The 14391-nt window shown below is 41.4% G+C and overlaps 2 long non-coding RNA genes across 14 annotated transcripts in view; one reads left to right on the top strand and one right to left on the bottom strand.

The window, feature by feature from the left end:
• Positions 1–9202, bottom strand: part of LOC126494080 (uncharacterized) — a 33093-nt gene extending 23891 nt beyond the window's left edge. The window contains exons 1-4 of the long non-coding RNA XR_007589948.1: positions 9082–9202; positions 7908–8087; positions 2864–2946; positions 1592–1732 (exon numbers count right to left, since the gene is read on the bottom strand). This is a non-coding gene — a long non-coding RNA (uncharacterized lncRNA). The remainder of the gene's footprint in view (positions 1–1591; positions 1733–2863; positions 2947–7907; positions 8088–9081) is intronic.
• Positions 9203–9368: 166 nt separating this feature from the next.
• Positions 9369–14391, top strand: part of LOC126494078 (uncharacterized) — a 61812-nt gene continuing 56789 nt past the window's right edge. For all 13 annotated transcript variants that reach the window (XR_007589934.1, XR_007589924.1, XR_007589932.1 and 10 more), the window contains exon 1: positions 9369–9720. This is a non-coding gene — a long non-coding RNA (uncharacterized lncRNA). The remainder of the gene's footprint in view (positions 9721–14391) is intronic.

The following is a 14391-nucleotide window of genomic DNA, read 5'->3' as shown; positions in this document are numbered from 1 at the left end:
TCTCTCTCTCTCTCTCTCTCTCTCTCTCTCTCTCTTTCTTCCTTCCTTTCTTTCTTTCTCTTTGTTCCATCCTTCTCTTTTTTCCTTGCTTCCATCCTTCCTTCTTTCTTTCCTTCCTTCAGTCTTATTTATCTGAGTTTCTCTGTGTAGCCCTGGCTGTCCTGGAACTTTCTCTATAAACCAGACTGGCCAAGAACTCAGAGATTCATCTGCCTCTGCCTCCGGAGTTCGGGGGCTAAAGGCGTGCACCACCAAACTTCAGCTGTTTCTTAAACTTCTTTACGTATTCTTGCATCATATACACGTACTTACTTATAACAGATTGAATTCTAGGTTAGCTGGGCTTCTGAGAAAAGCACAGGCTTTTCCGAGGAGTACCCATTCTAGGGCGAGCACAAAGGAGAGATGGACAGTGAGAAGAGAAATTTAGGTCCTGTGCTCACTAGAATCTAGGTTGCTGCATCTCGACTTGGCCAGTTTGCTTTGCCTCCTTGATTGCTCTGCTTATACTCTTGAGTACTTACCAACTACTGCATCCTATCTGAATTCTTCTCTTTCGAGAACAAGAAGGATCAAATAAACAAATGAATGAAAGAAAGACAAACAGAAAGAATGAAGGACAGAAGAGAGGAAGGAAGGAAAGAAGGAAGGAAGGAAAAAAGGAAGGAAGGAAGGAAGGAAGGAAGGAAGGAAGGAAGGAAGGAAGGAAGGAAGGAAGGAAGGAAGGGACTGCTCCTAAAGTCAAGACCAGAAAAAAAAAAAAAAAACAGAGATCCTCTCCACTTAATAAGAAAACCCAGTGAGGTAACTGGAAGTAGAAGTCAGGAGGCTGGAATTAGATAGGGTAATATCACCTGATTTCTTAGCACTGATACCTGGACCTCCTTTCAGGCAAATCAAATTAGACTTTGGGCATACGGTCCAAAATTCACTCACTCTCCCTCCCACCCTCCGTGTGTGGGGGCGTAGGTTGAGAGGTTGTAGTGGTGTGTGTGGTATGTAAGCTCCTAGTATGATTTCATGAGGTATCCAGGGAGGAGAACCTCCACATCAGATTATCAAATATAGGGGTTTGTGTGTAGGTGTGTGTGCACGCGCGCAGGTGTCTGTTCAGTCTTGTGGTGGATGCCAAAGGACAGCTTTGGGTGTGTTTTCTCAGGTGCTGTCCACTTTTTTCTGAGACAGAGTCTTTCATTGGCCTGAAGTTCACAAAATAGGGTAAGCTGTCTGACCGGTAAACCCCAGGAACATTATGTCTCCACAGTTTTGTGCTGGGATTCCACAACTGGAGTTTTATGTAGATTCTGGGTTTTGGAAATCAAGCACCTTGCTAACTGAGCTTTTCCCTCAGGTACTAGGATGAAATTTTTAATTGGGATAGAAGATAATGCGTTAGAAATGTGGTTTTTAAAAAGTGGATGTACTTAAGGAAAAAAGTGGGTGTTTCTGCAAGCATTGACTTAGAGCCTGAGAGTTAATGCTTTCCCAAATCAGCTAGGGCTGCAACAGACCAAGGTAGTATTCCACCAAAACCCATCTTGGTGAGCCAAAGAGTTTAAAACTTACAGCTAACGGATGAGGGATTACTTACAGGTGCAAAGCTGCGACTGACTGCTGCGTGGAAGAAGGATTCCTTCTCTGTAGCTGGGTAGATAGAAGTGCCTGCCCCGTCAGCGGACCATCCACACACTCGGTACTCTAGTGTCTCCAGAGGCTATGGAACCACATGTAACTGGGAGAGAATCACACACAGCTGAGAAGGAAAAGCCTCATGGAGAGGCTGGAATCTCAGGTGAGAGTCTAATGACACCCACCCCAAGCCCAACACCCTTGTATAAATAAACTTCAGCAGGTAGGTGGTGGTAGGGCATATAACAAGGAAGGTAAGCCATAGAAAGCAAACCAGTAAGCAGCATTCCCGCCATGGCCTCTGTATACTGGTATATTTGTGTTTAAATGAATAAAGCTCAGCTGAAGATCAGCGGGCAAAGCAGCCATACTCTTCAGCTACACAGAGGGGGGGGGTGGCACACAACTATAATCCCAGGACTCGGGAGACAGAAGCAGGCAAATCTCTCTGAGTTCAAGGCTAGCCTGGGCTATACAAGATTGTTCCAGAAACAGATCCAGGTGGTGGAGGTGTACACCTTTAATCTCAGTGTTTGGGAGTCACACAATTTTAATCCCAGCACTGGGGAGGTAGAGACAGGGGCAATATGCTGGGCAGAGAGATAAATATAAAGGGGAAGAGACAGGAACTCACTGGAGTCTAGTAGTGTTGGAGGATTCGTGGAGACAGCATCTCGCTCTTTTAATCTGATTACTTGGTAGAGGTAAAACGTCTCTCTAGTGGTTTGCTGCTTTGCTTTTCTGATCTTCATCTTGAACCCCAATACCTACTTCTGGGTTTGTATTATTCTGCTACACCTCTGCTTTGATTCCTGCTTCGAGATTCCTTCTTGAGTTCCTTTCATGATGGACTACAACTGTAAACTTAAATAAACCCTTTCATGTTGCTTTTGACCATAGTAATTACAATGTAAAACTAAGACAGCATATTCCCAAGTGGGGGATAAACCAGACACCCTTAAACCTCACATTTGAGCCATGCATAATCTTCACCGTGATACATACCCTGCATTCAGAGCCCCTAACCACCATAAGGCCATTTATTTTTAAGCAAAAAAAAATTATTATAACGATTTATATTTACAGAAAAGTTGCAAAAATAGGACAGAATATTCCCAAATGCCCTGCACCTGGTTGATTCTTTTGTTACTACTTTGAGTGGATGTGTCACTATTGTCGAGCCAATCAAGGCATTCCTAATTACTAAAACCATGGTTTACTCAGATTTCCTTACCTTTTACGATTACTCTTTACCATCGTCCATTACAAAAGCCCACGAGGGGCCTAATTCATACAGCAGTTGGTCCCATGGCTTTCCTGCAAGACATAGATAGATAGATAGATAGATAGATAGATAGATAGATAGATAGATAGATTGTGCTGAGGAATCTTTTGTACTTCAAGGGTGAAATGAAATGATAGTGTGTTGCATCCTTCCATCCTGTCTTTATCTCAATGGTGTCAATTTTAGGGAAGAGCATGTGCACACTAGAACATGGTCAGGCTTCCGTAAAATGTTCTTTTCTGTAGTAGATCACCTCCGTCAAGGTTGCAGAGAACATCAAGTTCTTCATGTTGTATATTGTTCATTTTATAAAAGCTCCCTCCACAAATTGAAGCCTCCCAGACACAGTGAATAGAGTGAGAGAGGAGGAAAGCCTCATTTGTATACAGGGATAGCCAGAAATCCCAAGACCACGTATTGAAAAGATGGCCAATCCCCTCCATACACTTGATGTGCTAGCATATCATGCATTACATGTTTTATTCAAAGAGCTGTGACTTTCTCATCAGTGACCATGCAAACTGGAAGAGAGCAACTTCCTCTAAAAGGTTGTGATAAAAAAAATGGTTACTTCAGTCTCTTAGCCATTAAAAACATTCTTCATGCCTGAAGGTAATATAAATGTTTTCAGAAAGAAAGAAAAGTAAGAGTCCTGGGAACAAGCAGAAACACACAAATATAAACAATCAGAATTTCTTCAGGTTGAAGAAAAAGAGTACCAGAAACAACAACATCCTTTGCTGCAAATAAAGACCATCAGAAGGCTTGAATGTCATCTTAATGCCAAGTTCCCCATGTCCACTTTTTTCCTTTAAAATACACACAGGGCCTGGGAAGATGGCTTAGTGTCTACAGATGCTTGCACCGAGCACGATGGCCTGAGTTTGCCTCCCTGGGTACAGTAAAAAGAAAGAAGTGACTCCTAAAAGTAGCCTTCTACTTCCACGTGTATATTGTACACACATGCATAAACACATAAACACAGATAAAATATAAAATATATGTGAATGCTTAAAAGCAAATGATATTTTATGTGTGTTTAACATGTATGCACGTGGATTATCTATAGGGTGTTATAGAATAAAGAGCACTAGAAAACGGCAAATGTATTTCTATTGTTAAATATTTTCCTTTTGAACTATGATCTCACCCTGTAACCCATACTGGCCTGAACCTCACTATGTGGCCCCAGATGGCCTCAAACTCATGTCCAACCCTTTGCTTCCACTTCTTGAGTCCTGGGATTGCAGGTGTGAGGCACCACACCTAACATCAGGATTTACTTGCTGGAGAAAGTGGTCAAAAAGCAATACTGTGTAGACTATAAAATAGTAAGAACATATAATTTATAATCACTAAAACATATCAGAAAGGCTGAAGAGAAATTATAGAGTTCTACAGATAAAACATAAACAATAAGAATTAGAGAAACAAAATATGAGGGGGATAAAGAAGTCAAGAAACTAGATATCAAGAAAACAAATATCACAATTAAAAATGGCTATAGATATAAGCAGAGAATTGTCTTTAGAGGAAACTCAGATGGCTAAGAAACATTTAAAGGAATGTTTAACATCCTTTGCCATCAGGGAAATGCAAACAAAAACTACTTTGAGGTTTCTTCTTACAACTGTCAGAACGGCCATGATCAATAAAAGAAGTGACAGCTCATGCTGCTGAGGATGTGGAATAAGAGGAACACTCCTCTGTTACTGGTGGGAGTGCAAAGTTGTACATCCACTGTGGAAATCAATGTAGTGGTCCCTTAGGAAGTTGGGAATCCATCTACTTCAAGACCACTCTATGACTCTTGGCCAAATACCCAAAAGCTTCATCCCACCTCAGAGACACTTGCTCAACTATAATATCCAGAAATGGGGGTCAACCTGGATGTCCCTCAATAGAGGAAGGGCTGAAGAAAATGTGGTACATTGACACAATGGAGTATTACTCTGCTGTTAAGAAAATGGCATCATGAAATCTTCAGGAAAATGGATGGAACTAGAAAAAAATCAACTTGAGTGAGGTAACCCAGAAAAACAAATGTGGTGTGTATTCTCTTATATGTGGATATTAGCTGTACGTCATTGATAACCAAGCTACAATCCATACTATCAGAGAAGGTGGGTGTAAAGTAAGAGACTAAAGGGAACAGATAGATCTCATTAGATAAGAAATTGAACAATATATATGTATAGAACGGAAAGCTGGAATTGGAGGATCGAGTGAGGAGTGGGAGGCGAGGGGGTTGTGGGAAGGAATATGGAGTAAAACCAGGTAAAATTAAGGGGCATTTCAGGGGTAGTATGGAAAAATAATACAGTAGAAATTAAAATATATATACATATATGAAGGCAATCCAAATGAAATTGCCAAATAGTGGAGGAGACAGAGTCACCAAATGAAGCTTTCAGTATCATGATTGGGTTATCTAATTGAGTTGTTGGTCAAAGGGGTTCCATGAGAAATGCCGAACAACTCAGGCTATTGCCAAGATTGTAGGTTTCTCTCTGTAAACCGAGAGCGAGGCCCCATTGATGAAGACAACACCCACACAACTCAATAAACATGTCAAGCTGGTGCCTACATAAAGTTTTCACCCCCATGTTCCAGTGTCTTTGATACAGTATGGTATTCTGTATGTTAGCAGAAGGGAAACATAACCATCGAGTGAGCTACAAACCGTTCGTCTACAGCGGTGTGCTCTCTGCAGGATATACGAAGGCAATGGTGGCACAGAGCTTGTGGGAGTAACCAAACAAGAACTGATTTAACCTAGGGTTCATTCCATGAGATGGAACCCATACCTCACACTGCATGGGTGAACAAAAAGCTGAGATTAGAAAGCCAAGAGACCTAGGGCAAAATCAAAATCAAATACTTCTAATGAAGAAGAAGAAGAAGAAGAAGAAGAAGAAGAAGAAGAAGAAGAAGAAGAAGAAGAAGAAGAAGAAGAAGAAGAAGAAAAGAACGTAGTGATGATGCCTAATGATATTCTGCTAGACTCATCACCAGAGAAGCTTCCTCCTGCAACAGATGAGAACAAACATTTTCACTTTCTGCTTTCAGGACACATGTGGTCCATTGTGCTCTGTTTTCTTCCTCTCCATCCTCAAGACCTCTTCCTCTCCTCTCAAGTTCCCCTTTCTATTTTCATGCCCTACGTATGTATGTGAATATGCACACACATATACAGACATTTAACTCTAGAATGTATACATGAGGAAAAATGCGATATTTTGCTTATCTTAATATTTAGATGTTTGTAGATATGTCTCTGTGTACATCACATGTGTGTGGGTGCCCTAGGAAGGCAGAAAAGAATTTTGGGTCTACTGGAACTGATGTTACAGATACTTGAGAGTGGCCTAATGTGGATGTTAGAAACTGAACTCCAATCCTCTGAAAGAACAGTAAGTGTTTTTAACTGCTGAGCCATCTTTCCAGTCCCTTTTGCTCGTAAAATACATTTATCACCATCATTAGCGGCGGTGGTGGTGGTGGTGGTGGTAGTGTGTGTGTGTGTGTGTGTGTGTGTGTGTGTGTGTGTGTGTATGTGGTATGTGCCATGACCCGTGTGTAAAAGTCAGAGGGCAGACAACTTTTTAGGAGTTGTTTCTTTCCTTCCACTGTGTTTGGAAGTAAGTTCTCCCTTGAAGTTTGTCATATTGAGGTCCCCAAACTAATTGAGCCACTACATTTATCCGTTTATAAAAGACCAAAAAGACAAACATTGTGTGTTCTCTCTCATGTGCAGTTCCTAGCTGAAATTTTCACATGTGAGTGTATAATCTAAAGTCACTGCAGAAACCAAGAAAGTAAAAAGGGATCACAGTGGAGAGAACAGTAAAGAAGAGAATAGCAGGGTACAAGTGATTTGAAGAGAAAATGGGGAAATGGGTGGCTTTAATTAAGGATCAAGGAAAGAGATAAATATAAAAGGAGAGAGGAGGGTAAATAGCAGTAAGCATATCTGGAAAAGGCATAATGGGTCATAATATTAACTAGCTACTTAAAATTACATCTAATACATATATAAGTATGTATATAGTACATACATATGTGTGTATATATGTATATGTATAATTTAAGTGGAAATTTCTCATCTGGGCTGACAAGTATTCCCCTAAAAAATATAGATTATCTAACAAAATCCCAACACTAGACATGAGAAGACCCCTTTTGAATTGTTGGTCAGGGTCGTACAAGAGACTCCCAAAACATTACAGGCCTTGCCTTTGGTTACTGCCCAAAGGTGGAAGAGAAGTCCTTATTGCTAAACACAACATGCACTTCGGATACAGACCCCAGAAGCCTCTGAATTGGTCCTGACCTGAAAGTTTCCTCCATGAGTACTAGCTTTAATGTTATCAGAAGGCACCATGCAAGTATCTAAAGGAGGGAAGCAATCAACAGTCCTACTAGCAATGAAATCTATGGATCACACCAATGACCAGCAGGGCACATAACTCTAAGGGTGAAATAGTGGCATACATACCATGGTGGTAACCAATAGGAACTTAGGACCTATTCAAAAAGAGGGAAATCATGCTTGGTACTGGAACCTAGCCAACTACTCAGGATCTGGGAGGAGAACCTACAAGTACCACTTTACTAAACTAGATATCAATTTTTATATACATATATATGCTGTGATAATTGTATTTTAATGGCTACAGGAAAAATCTTTTTGGCAAATAATTACATAATATAAAGTCTAGTCTTCTTAGGCACATTTAGTGACATTTAAAGTCGCTTTTCAAAATAAAAGATCAAAGAAAGGGAAAACTTTCAAAAAAGAAATTCTCATTTGCAAATCATGACATTTGAAATTCATGTCCCCAAATTCCTGCACAAAGACAACAGAGAGAGAGACAGAGAGAGACAGAGACAGAATGCATATAAACAAATGGTAGAACACCATAGATTGAAATATCAGCTGAGTTAATATGATAAGGAGTAACTTAAGAAGTAACTTCTGTCTTATAATTACCCAGCTTATCATTTGTTTTCTCCATGTGTATATTATCCTCAGGAATTGGTCAACAAGTGGGTTGTAGATGGTATAAGAATAAGCTTCAGGGTGGGGGCATGGTGGTGCAGATCTTGGGACAAGGGAGCCAGAGCCATAGGGTCTTGAGTTGAAGGGTAGCCTGGGCTACAAAGAGAGAACCTGAATTTTAAAAAAAGAATGTTATAAGATTAAAACAAGCCAATGAATATTTATTCTGTTAGAAAGTATTCATTTTGCAATGCTAGATAAATAAACAGTGGCAGAAAACACGACCATTAGAACTGGGATGTGACTGATGAAAATACATAATGATGTGTTTATGTGTGAGTGAAGGCGTTTCAGGCATCTTGTAAACAAACAGGAGTTTATTGCAGGCGGCCATATGCATTTGGTTAAACAATGTCGCTTCTCCTCATGAGTAGCTGTACATCTTGTTTACAACATTTGAACACAAGTACCCATTAAGCTGCCAATAGGAGCTCCCCTGGGACAGGCTGATTTTAGATAAAGTGCTTCCATATGGCTTTTATAGACTTGTGTATGCTACAAGAATTTTCATAATGCTTATACATGTGATTCAATAACAAATCCAGAACGAATCTGTGCAGAATTATTGTGCTGTCCACATGCAAGAGGCTTAAGTATATGTGCACATATATTTTAAATTTCTTAAATTTTTTTTTCATTTTACATACCAACCACTGTTCCCCTCCCTCCCCTCCTACCACTGCTTCTCCCCCACCTGTCCCTCACCCAGCCCCCCATCCACTCTTCAGAAAGAGTGAGGTCTCTCTTGGGGAGTCAAAATGGAAGCACCTGAGACTTTAGCTAACATAAAGTTCTGTCCCCAGCCACTGGGTATTGTCCTGTTCTCTGCAGTCAGATTCTGCTACTTTAGTACCCTACACCTCGGAGATCCCACGCACGCGTTGGTCTCCTTGGAGGTCCAAGGGAAAAAGGCGGAAAGTCGAGCTGCTAGAAGGGGAGTCGGTCCGCAGGTGGCTTCCCTAGTCCCGCCCACTCTCCGAGAGTACTATCTTCTGTAACATGAAGAATAAAAATCCAGAGACAGATATTGGGGTTCAACCTGAAGATCAGAAAAGCAAAGCAGCCATATGGTCAGCCGTACAGGCCAGGGAGTAGTGGCACACACCTTTAAACCCGGGACTCCTGAGAGAGGCAAACGGATCTCGTGGAGGAGATAGGTTCTTTTAGATAGAGTTCTGAGTGCGACTCGGCCATGGTGAGGACATTTCTGGAAAATTTTGCGAAGCTTCCCCGCCCCCCTCCCCCCCCAACAGAGCAATCCCCACAGGGCAGACTGCAACTTCGGTTCTCAAGACTTCCTTCTGGAGTCCACGTGTGGTGAGATGGCCTATGGGGGAAGCGCAAGTAGGGGAGGTGCTGAGAAGAGCAGGAGGCTCTCAGAGAGAAGGCGGTGCTAGGGAGGCCACCCGCGGACCGACTCCGCCGCTAGCTGTTCTACTTTCCGCCTTTTTCCCTTGGACCTCCGAGGAGACCAGCACGTGCGTGGGATCTCCGAGGAGTAGGGTACTAAAGTAGCAGAATCTGACTGCAGAGAACAGGACAATACCCAGTGGCTGGGGACAGAACTTTATGTTAGCTAAAGTCTCAGGTGCTTCCGTTTTGTTTCAGAGACTTAAAGAGGAGTGGAAGAACCAGGTCAAGCGAAAAGAAGTCAGGACGTGGAGGAAGCCGACCACGGCAAACTTACTGCGGCCACAGAGGAGATCAGAGGACCGAAGATGAGCAGCCAGGTCATCTGCTAGAAGTGAGTAACTTAGCTTCGCTTTTTCAAACATAAGTGTTATATGGTAGGTTGTAATTTGGAGGCATGGTTGTTGCTAGAAAATACAAAAGCAGGAGAATTTTTTTAAAGGATCAGCATTCTAAAGATTACTAATATTTTAAAAGCAGTAAAGCTACAAATGAGGAAATCTAATGATTTAATGCCCAAATGTACAAGGGAATGTATCCATTTTTTGAAAAAAAAAAAAGTCTATATTCCACACAAAGCAAAGCTTTGAGAATGTGTGGCAAGGACGTTTTGGTTGCTTTTGCGATTAAGGTACCGTTTGTTTTTACTCTGTAATTTCTCGAAATTGAATACTTTGCCAGGAGCAGGTAAACTTTTACTATTTTTTGAGGTCGAAAGGGCTTCCGGGGTAAAATACAAGCAGTGATAATAATTCGAAGCAGTTAGAATTCTACAGTGATTTGTTGGGCAGCAAAATGATTTAGCACCGAGCACTTTGCGCAAAGCTATACCCGACACGCGTCCAGGGTATGTTTAAAGAGAAGCGAGCAACGAGTTCATGGTTATATGCAACCATTTCCTTGTAGACATTGTTTAAAGGTTTATACTTTCAATCCTGGTCGGTGTTAAGCCGGAATGACTGTGCTATTCAACCTGAACATCTCAGCCAGAGTTGGGTATTCCTATCTATATGGTATTTATACGTCTATACTATACAAAGACATAACTGAAAGAATACTGCGACTTAGAAAGGGTGTGAATTGCATCTGCTGGCCAGTTTACTTAGAATATACACGTGTGACTGAATTTCGGAAATCATTGTTTTGTTTTCATAAAGAAACCTGCTTTTATTAACTGAAAGAATACTGTGACTTAGAAAGGGTGTGAATTGCATCTGCTGGCCAGTTTTCTTAGAATATACACGTGTGACTGAATTTTGGAAATACCTGCTTTGTTTTCATAAAGAAACCTGCTTTTATTAACTGAAAGAATACTGCGACTTAGAAAGGGTGTGAATTGCATCTGCTGGCCAGTTTTCTTAGAATATACACGTGTGACTGAATTTTGGAAATACCTGCTTTGTTTTCATAAAGAAACCTGCTTTTAAGATCAAAATAACTGCTGAATTCTGTATAGTGACTAAGTTCTAAATGGATATCTTTTTTTCTGCCTTTACTAAAATATGATTAACATATGAAAATTGGGTGGGTGTATTCAGGTATACTACATGTTTATATATAACATGTATTCTGAAATGATGAGCCCAATCAAGCTGAATGCCACAAGTTACTGTTTTCCATGTGTGGCGAGAATGTTTGAAATCTTCTGGGTTGGCAATTTTCAAGAGAAATGCCAATTTCAACCATTAGTTGTTAAATTCTGTTTGTTTTCCAGTGTTTAAAGACATTTTTTGAGATGAAGATTTGGCTAGAGTTCCTACGTTTCTTAAGCTTCATTGTGTAGTACCTGTTTTATTATCACGTGGCAGGTTAGGTAAGGAAGGCCTTGCTAAGAAATTCAAAATTCTTTGAATGGTAATATAGTTATTTTATATGCTATGTAGATTTTTTAATATTAAAGGAGAAAATAATATTCTTTAATGAGCAAGGTCAATGAAGAAACACTTTGGAAATCTTTTACTTATCTAAAATCCAGGGATTTCAAATATTTCAGGTTATTTTAATCTACCCAGAAATAGAGGTTTGAAATTTAAAATGTGAATTGTGTCAGTCCAATTTTGTGATAAATTGATTGCAGTTTATCGACCTTATGTGTGCTGAAAAGATGGGTAAACTTGAAAAAAATCAGGGTTTAGATACTGCTTTCATTCCTGATCCGGACAGGGCAACTTTCTAAATTCTTTGCAAACACTGGATCTTAGGAGAAAACACTGTAAGGCCGACTCCTAAGCCTTAATGATTGTACAATAACGTTATAGGAAGCATTAATGGTTCATGTGTGAAGGAAACGTGTTTGTGTTCCAACAACAAATGAACCTATGAGATAGACTCGTGGCCCTTTGGCAGGAATGATAAAGTCACTCCAGGAGAGACATAATACTATGGAATTGGGCTGTGCAGTTCCTTTGACCCTCCATTTAGACTTCCAGCCACATTGCCTCCTACTGAAGACAAAAGGCCAAAGACCTTGGTGAGAAAATGGAGGATTCCTTGGGCATCTGATCCTGAGACCTAAGTCCCCTAAAATGGTGCCGAAATTTGCATTTCTCTAGGAGCTAAATTTCAGAGTCCTCTTTTAGAATTCATGAAAACAAAGCAGAGTTAATGAAACTAGGTGCCACAGGCCTGCTTGATATCCCCCATGGGAGCAAATGGATCTTTCCTCAAAGAGGGTTTGGTTTGTGTGTGTGTGTGTGTGTGTGTGTGTGTGTGTGTGTGTGTGTGTGTGTTTTCCAGCCAACGAAAGGGAGTAGAAGCACCAGGGCTAAGCAGGTTTTCCAGAACAGTATTACTGCCCAGCGGAAGTTGTTTTCCAATATCCTGTGGTGTGAGTGGGATCTCCAGTAAGTCTAGCAATTAAGAATTCTTGCCTCTTTGGTAAAGTTGAGTGAGTCAAGGTCCTGAGAAGACCTACTTCAATTTCAAAGTAGGAGTCCAATGGACTCCAAGCAAAGAAACTAATGGGGCAGACAGTGGCTGCAGAACTGAGGCTAACTACCAGGTAGATCAGGGCCTAATGGAAAGGCTACTCTAGAGCCGGCGGCCCCCAACCATAAAATTATTTGGTTGCTCCTTCATGACTGTCATTTTGGTACTGTTATTATGCATCATAATGTGAATATCTGTTTTTCGATGGTCTTAGGCAGCCCCTGTGGAAGGGTTGTTAGACCCTCAAGGTGGTCCTGACCTATAGGTTCATGGACTGTAGGGGGACATGCTCATACCTCAGTTTTTATAACGGGGTGAGACTTTGCCTATGTAAACTTGTTGTCATTCTGGTAATAAAACTGAAACTCAAACTTGGGACCTAACTGTTGATTCATGTTAGCAGGTATTCAGCTTCCTGCTTCATAGCATTTTCTATTGAGTATTTGTTATAGGCCTACTGAGATACCCTCTTATGGGAATTTTAAGCATACCAGGAACCCTAGGTCACTTGGCCAAGCAAAGTAAGAAATATTGAATATTTCATAGGATTCGCTGGAATGCACATTTCTTTGTTTGTACCAATGATAGTGTTGGTAATGGCCACTTACAAGAGAGGACAGAATTGTATTTTGGTATTCTGTTGTAATGTTTTCTCACCACTTGAACACTGTTTACCCCAAGTGTTTCACCTCTACTATGAAGCCTTCATCTGTTGGACATTAGCATTCAATCACCGAGGAGGAGGAGTCGCCCCAAGAGACCATCTCTCATATCACAGCTGACGTAAAAGCATGAGGATTTTATTAATTCTGTCATGACAGGGTCTTCCAGAAGTCGGGAGGCTAGAAGACCCTGAATGGCTGGTACAGGCTATTTTTTTAAAGGGAAAAACCACAGAAGGAAGGGGGGTGTCTGGGGGTTGTTCTTTAACTATTATGATTGGCTTATTCAAAAGGGCTGTTACCAATAATTGGCTGGAGAGTGGTTGCCAGATCAGATGAGGTAAAGGGAAACTTCTGAGGGTCACTTTGCCCCTTCCCAGGGACTAAGTCAAAACATCAGTAACTGAGTCAACACCTAAGGGTTATCTTGCCCCTATTCAGGGAGATGGAAAGTTTCCAAAATCTCCATATGTGCATGCATAGCTGTTATGTCCTTGGTTTCCATGGGAGGAGGGGAAGTACTAAGAGTCGTCAGAAACGGCTTCAGAATTGTCTTAAAGTTCTACATTTCCCCCTCTTATTTGGTCAAATATCCCAATCCTGGGATATTAGTAAATTTGGGGGACTAATTTGATCAGTACACAGAAATTAGCAGTATCATCAGAGATACAAGGGGTTAAACCAATGGTGTAGGCCCATCATAGATGAATAGAGGGCACCAGGTGCCAGTTTTCTGTTGTCTTGGGATTTGGGAGAGTTAGGTTACACAGGTACTGATATTGAGGGGTTGGAGTCCCCAAACATACTTTTGTTAAGGTTAACTTTTTCTGTTGCCCCCATCTACAGGACGTATGAAAGGTGATCTTGTTGAAGCTGCCAGATGAGGCTATTCCCTCGTAATAGGGAGATCCTCCTGACAGGCAGAGCCAGCAAGATTGTGTCAAGCTGGGGTCAGTACTATTTAGCAAGGAAAAGGCTCCCTGCACAAGGTTGAATAGTCCTTGGCTGGTGGTGGGAGGTGCCAGCAGAGAAGCAGGGAGAGTAGCCTAGTCCAGCCGGCAGCAGCAGCAGGCTCTGGTCAGATAGTACTTGGTTCTCTACCTTAGCATAATGGTGAAGGTGGCACCTAAATCTTGCTGCTGTATCCTGTTTGGGAAATACCATGGCATTCTCCAAGTCTTTCCCGACACCCATGGAGACAGTCCTGCTGCTTGCCCCTGGGAGACAAGTGTGGGAGATGTCACAGGTCCCTGTGCTCCACATGGAGCATTGCTTTGGAAGTCTAATTTTTACACACAGTTAGCCAGTCCCAAGAAGAACTAGGTTTTCAATAAGCATCCCCAGTAGTTTTACATTTTCAGGCACCACAGCATAAAAATCTAGCTTTCCCAAGTGGCATCTGTGTTCTGGACCCC

Source organism: Alexandromys fortis, unplaced genomic scaffold (assembly GCF_014885135.2).
Source record: "Alexandromys fortis isolate MF-2015 unplaced genomic scaffold, M_Fortis_MF-2015_v1.1 scaffold_314, whole genome shotgun sequence".
Classification (NCBI taxonomy): Eukaryota; Metazoa; Chordata; class Mammalia; order Rodentia; family Cricetidae; genus Alexandromys; species Alexandromys fortis.
This window is presented reverse-complemented; position numbering and strand designations above follow the sequence as displayed.